The sequence below is a fragment of the Lathyrus oleraceus genome, chromosome 5 (genome assembly GCF_024323335.1).
Source record: "Lathyrus oleraceus cultivar Zhongwan6 chromosome 5, CAAS_Psat_ZW6_1.0, whole genome shotgun sequence".
Taxonomy (NCBI): Eukaryota; Viridiplantae; Streptophyta; class Magnoliopsida; order Fabales; family Fabaceae; genus Lathyrus; species Lathyrus oleraceus.
The window spans coordinates 368,664,332-368,670,865 of record NC_066583.1 but is presented as its reverse complement, the minus strand read 5'-3'; the positions used below and the strand labels follow the sequence as shown (position 1 = coordinate 368,670,865).

The 6,534-nt window shown below is 38.0% G+C and overlaps 1 long non-coding RNA gene across 1 annotated transcript; it reads right to left on the bottom strand.

Moving 5' to 3' along the window:
* Positions 1 to 472: 472 nt before the first annotated feature.
* On the bottom strand, positions 473 to 1,580 carry LOC127084800 (uncharacterized). Its single transcript, XR_007788797.1, has 2 exons — positions 877 to 1,580; positions 473 to 776 (listed from the first exon to the last, which is right to left on the bottom strand). It is a non-coding gene; the product is annotated as an uncharacterized LOC127084800 (long non-coding RNA).
* Positions 1,581 to 6,534: the final 4,954 nt, after the last annotated feature.

Sequence of the window (6,534 nt, the reverse complement as noted above, 5' to 3'; positions counted from 1 at the left end):
AACCACTTTTAATCTCCCAAAACCATATCCAATTTTTTTCCCAATTAGCCCATGTTACCAATTCAGTTATCTATTTCTCATATACATGGTTAAAGCAAAACAGAAAAATGCCATCAGAAATATTGCTGCAATATGCAGCAGTGCAAGCTGTACGCAAGCCATAACAGCGAGCATGAAACATCAATTCAAACTACAACCATAAGCCACAAACTGCAGCTCCCAGTCGACGCACACGCCAGGCCAATAAACAGAACTCAAACGACAAGTTACAACAAAACTCACTGCGGAAGGCACAAACCAAAACGACATCCTAAACAAAACTGGAAATTTGAAAACGGCAACATGAAAAGAAATACAAATGCAGCAACGAAATGCAAATACCAACTGCAGAACTCACAAACCAAAATGACATCCTAAACAAAATTGGAAATTTGAAAACGACAACATGAAAAGAAATCCAAACACAACAACGAAACGCAAATACCAATTTCGTAACGCACAAACCAAAACGACATCCTAAACAAAATTGGAAATTTGAAAACGGCAACAGAAATTCCAAAACGCATTCATCAATTCCTTCCAAAAGACTATATAAATACATGATTAAGCAGTGAATTTTGGCTCTCTCCAATTGGTTTCTCTTCCAGAATTATTATTCTTCCCTTTCTCTTTTTTTGCTAACCGTAACCTGGTTCTCTTCCGAACCTCCATTGCCATCGCCTTCAACCTTCTTCAAACCCAAGCCTTACGAACTCTTCTCAATATTTAGCTTATCACTTCAACATAGAACATACAATAACTCATATAGAATCCGTATAGAAGGAGTGAAGAAGAAAAGGAAAAGGAGGCGGTAACGGTGAAGAAGAAAAAACTCACGGCGAATTAGAGATCTGCGTCCGGTCACTCTTCATCCATCGAAGAATCTCGATCCATAATTCAATAATCCTTCATTCTTCGGAGCAGTAGAAAATCACCGTCATCAATGATTCCCGACACGACTATTACAAATCGAACTGCAGATCATTCACGATGCCGAATCATAACTTGTCACAACTCACAGTGAAATCACCGTACCAAAAGCAACTCGTAACAAGAACCGAAGGAAGACGATTGAAGAATCATCAATGCAAGGAGTGAAGGCTGGAGATTCGAATCCGACGTTCATCGGACGATCATCCTTCGCCCTTGCCAGTAGGTCCTTCACCTCTTCGTGTAGGTCGATTTCATTTGCATTAGTGCGAATTTATTACTGTGGATCATAGTGGAATCCCACTCCACTTTCGTTCGATCGCTCAATTCATTCCGTCGAAGATTCTAGTGTTAGCGATTTCGTTCTACTTAGGTGGATGAGTGTTGTTCCGTTTCGGTTAGGGAGAATAGAAGCAGAATACTGGCGCGAGTTGCTTCATCAATTTTGAACCGCCGCCGCCGACGGAGGCCGACACGGTTAGATTCGTCCCAATTTGTGCGTCTTCCCTCAGTATATTACTGAGCGTGAAGCAAGGTGAAAGGCGACGACCTTTTGCTTTTGGTGCTTTCACCGTGGGCCTCTAATTGAGGCTCAATGCTATTCTGCACTGTACACCCCGTCGGCCAGTGAACCCCCCCCCCCCGATTTGGGCCTGTTTCCCCACCCATCCAAGGCCCATGCTGGATTGGTGTTGATTAGATTTAGGATTAGGTGAATAATAAAAGTTAATAATAATTAGGATAATTGTTTAGGATTAATTTATTGATAATTGTTTAGGATGAATTGATTGATAATTGTTTATAATTTGGATAATTATGCTAATTGTTGAATTTGGATCATTTTTGTTAATTGTTTTAGAATAGATTGCTAATGGTTTTAGAGTTGAATTTTGATAATTGTTTAGAATTTAGATAATTGCGCTAATTATTGAATTTGGATAATTTTTTTAATTGTTTTAGAATTGATTGTTAATTGTCTTAGAATTGATTTAATAATTGTTTTAGAATTGATTTGATAATTGTTTTAGAGTTGAATTTTGATAATTGTTTTTTTGAATACTCTTCTACTTTGACTTAACATCTAACATTAACTCCTAACTTTTAATTTCCGCATTCTAACTTCTAACTTGTTAAAATCTTTTACCTAACTTCTAACATTTAATTTTTGTTATTTTACCTTGCTTTTATTTTGCTTTTCTTTATCATATTGTATCATCATTCTTCATCTCATTCTAAAATGGACTAAAAATGGATTAGACTTAAAAAATGCAAAAAACAAGATAACTCCCAAGCATGTAATGGACTTTGGACAACGGACTTATAGACTCATTAGGGCCCTTGCAAAAGACTTTGGACAAGTATTTGACCCGAACATGGAAATGAGCATTCAAGACTCAAGAAGATTTGTAATCTTTAACTTGCTTTATTGTTTAGGACACTATGCACACATAAGACTTTCTCTTGGGCTACCTGACAATGAGACCTTTTATTTCCCATACTCCCTTGTACTTTACATGTACCCCCTCTCCTTTCCGATGTATGCTTTTACCCGCTTTCTTTATTATTGCTTGTTAGCTATTCGTTTAGGCATTAGGAGCGATCACTCTTTCAAAAATCAATAACAAACCCTTGATCTAACATCAAGCAGTCTTTTTCCAAATCAAACTCAAAAACACAATAAACGGATATTAGGATTGTATGTCACGAGCCTTAAGTGGTAAATAAGGGATGAGAATGGAGCTTTCCTACACTCGTTCTGAATGCTTCGAACACAAGACGTTTGGCTTGGTAGTTCGAGGTATTCACCTTTACCCATAGTCTTTAGTGCAATCTGAAATCAATAACACTTTTTCAAAACCTAAAAAAAAAATTAATGCATTCAAACCTTTTGTTTGAGCCTTAGGGAGACATAATCGAAAACCCTTCTTCAAGGTAATAAAATCAATAAAACAAATAAACTTTTTAAACCCATGAACTAAGGGGCTCTGATTTCTCACTTCAACAAGTGGGCATACGTAGGCACGAGGACCCAATCCTTGGCGAGAACACTAATTTAAAATCTACCTCCACTCTGCAAACCTTTGGCAAGCAAACATTTCGATAAACAACATCCATTCAAGCGCAAACATCCTAGATGGTTCCCATGGAGTACCATGGATGTGGAGGGTGTTAATACATTCCCCTTGTATAACCGACTTCCGAACCTGTTCGTGGTTGCGATGACCATTCTTTGGGGTTTTTTCGATATTTTTCCTTTCCTTTGGAATAAATAAAAATCAATGGCGACTCTGTATTTTTTTTGTAGCGACACATATGTCCTTTTTAATACTTCCAATGTCTGTCACATTCCCTCCTCCCCGTTGTCACAATCGTGCCTTAAAGGAGACAAACTCGCAATTTCCATTCCAGAGGAGGAGTACTTAACAAATATTGAGGCCTGTAAACACAACCTTCATGGTTGTGTAATATGGCCCAAGGGGACGACGCCATTGACAGTTGTAGAGTTGAAACATAAGTTATCTGTTGTATGGAAAAACCTTGGTCGCTGGGGGATAACTTCCCTCAGAAAAAGGTTCTATGGGCTATCTGTCTCCTCCCCGGAAGATGTGAAAAGAGCCATGTCCAATGGTGGTTGGAACTTGTCGCCAGGCACCCTCAAATTTTTGTTGTGGACCAATGACTTCAATCTGCATTTGCAAAAATTATCAAATTCCAAGGTATGGATTAGGCCATTTGGTCTGGCACGGGAGTATTGGTGCCCCAACATTCTTTTTGCAATCACAAGTAGTGTTGGTATTCTCATTTGCACTGACTCAGTTGCTTCAAAATTGATGTTCGATAGTCCATTTGGCCACTTCGCCCATGTGTTGGTTGATGTCGACCTATATTTGTCCCATGTTTTCAACGTCTTGGTTGAGCGAAAGAGCTTCTATTTTTTTATCGACATAGAATACGAGAAATTATCGTCCTTTTGTTTGTTGTGCAAAGTTATTAGTCACGACATGGATGGGTGCATAAAAAATACCATGTATGATAATGTTTTAAAGGAGAAACCAAGGGTTAAAGTAGAAGCTAGGTATGCGCAGGTGCATAATTTTGCTTCTATTTCGAATGTTGAAACGTATCTTCATAATTTGGATAAAGGAAAAATTATTATTGAAAATGGTCAAAGTTTGGATAAAGGATATTATACTACTAATGAAAATGGTCATAATTTGGATAAATGAAAATTTGTTATTGAAAATGGTCATAATTAGATAAAGGGTATTCTAGTGCTAATATAAATTGTCATAATTTGGATAAAGGAAATTATACTGCTAATGACAATGGTCATGGTCTGTTGCCTTTGGATGAGCAAAATAGGAATAAACACAATGCTGAGTCTATAGCACATTTTAGTGGCATTATTAAATCTCCAATTCTTCAAAATAAATTCCAAAAATATGTTGGTGGTTGAGGAAGTTGAAACAAGTGAGTCTGATGATAGTTCTCAAGGAATGGAATATGTAGATGTTACACAAATCATTGACGATGAGTCTGATTCCATTGAAAATTACCCTCTCAACAATTCAACATAAAATAAAAAAATTCCTATAAAAATCTTGGGATACTTTCCAAGATCATAGTGAAGAGGATAGGGATATGACGGATCAAGATGATTCTCCTCTTGATCCTCCTAATTTCACATTGGTGAAAGGTAAAAATCAAAATAAGAAGATAAAGTTAGCTAGGGATACATTACCAGATCAAAGGTTGGCCTTGACGCACCTTTGAGATGATTTGCATGTATTGGAACTCGAGAGGTTTGGAAAATAACCCTACTAAATTGGCTCTTAGTAGATTGATTGTCAAGAATAATCATGGCTTCCTCTTTATTTATGGACCATGGATGGACTATGCTAACTTCCCTTAGAATTGGTTTTACAAGTTAGGCTTGAAATTAATTGCGGTTAAATACTAGACTAACAATCTCCCTAACATTTTGTGATTTTGCAAGTTAGCTTTCAATCCCTTGATACCTCGAAAGTGCGAAAGTCGCTGCTATCTTCTTTTCAGGTCTCCAGTTGATTGAATATGGGCAGCTGTAATACCTCAAAATTTGCCCCCCTCATTCATGCATTCATTTTTAGGTCATTTAACATTTCATATTGCATTTCATCATGTCAATCGGAATTAGATCCAAGAAGCTTGAATATCATCCAAGACACTTTGTGGGTCCTATCTGGGTGATCAGTCAACACAAGGGAATGGCTTGAGATACTTCCAACATGTTCAAATGGGGTCTATTCATCAGTCAAAACGTTAATCTTGAAGGAGCAAAAGTTTGTTCATGAGCTGTCATGCTCGCTAGGCGAGCAGAATGGGTCGTCTAGCGAGTCCCAAGAAAAGCCACCAGAATCACCTACGCTCAGAGGAATTTCTTGAGCTGTCATGCTCGCTAGGCGAAGCCCACGCGTTTCGAAAATAATAATAAAAAATAATAAAATAAAATAAAACGAAAAAAAAACGAAAAAAAAAACGAAAAGAAAACGAAAAAAAAACGATAAATAAATAAATAAATAAAATATAACAGAAAAATCTTGGACTTGGACCTCTCTCATTTGAGCCCACAAAGCCACGAAAATCAGGTTATAAATTCTAAAAAAAAATCAGTGGAAAAACCCTAGAGAGATTCTAACTAATTCAGAGCAACCTCCAGAGACTGAAGGGAACTCATCTGCAAAGAACCAATTCCCTCTCATATAAACCCTAAGATTGTTCTGCAAAGCCAACGGTGCAATTCAATTTCAATCGATCCTCCCCAATCAGTTTTTTTGTGAGGGCTCACATGACTCCTGAAAGGATAGCTTGCTTGGCATTCCACTTTATTTGTGGGATACCATTTGGAGATTTATTCCGATTACCTGTATTGACTTGCTTTCTTTGATGGTTCCAGCTCGAGAGATCTCTGGGTTTCTTATTTCTTTAGCTGTTATTACTTAGGATCCTTATCCGTGTGATAGACCTCTTGATCCCTTTATCTTTCCCGCATTTTACCGCTTTCTTAGCTGGAAGACCTCAATAGGAGGCAATGTTTTCTTTTGTTTGTTTACTTTTGTGCCCAAAGACCTCCAAGAAGAGGCATCAGTGCTAAAGACCTCCCTGAAGAGGCAATTGACGGATAAAAGGGATTAGTAATCAATCCCCCGTTATTCAGTGTGTCGTTCTTTATGCTTGCACTACGTGTCGAAGCTTCAGAACAAAAGCCTAAGATCTTTTGTCCGGTCAGTCAGTGGAGAGGGTTCCACCTTTCTGAATCCCCACTTTTTGTCATGAGCTCACCCTGTCCAGGGTTAAGAGCTATGAGGTCTTATCCTCATTACCCTTTTGATCTGCTCACCCTGACGTTCAATGTCAGTGGTTAAGAGCCCATTTGATCACCCTTCCATGGCTTGTTTGTCGAGGTTGATATGACCCCTCTTGACTAAAGCCCTACCCATATATGTTTGAGCCCCCTTGTTGGCATTTTACTTTATGCATGTTTATTTTGTATGGTCTGATCGTTTCCCCATAGGATTGCTAGGC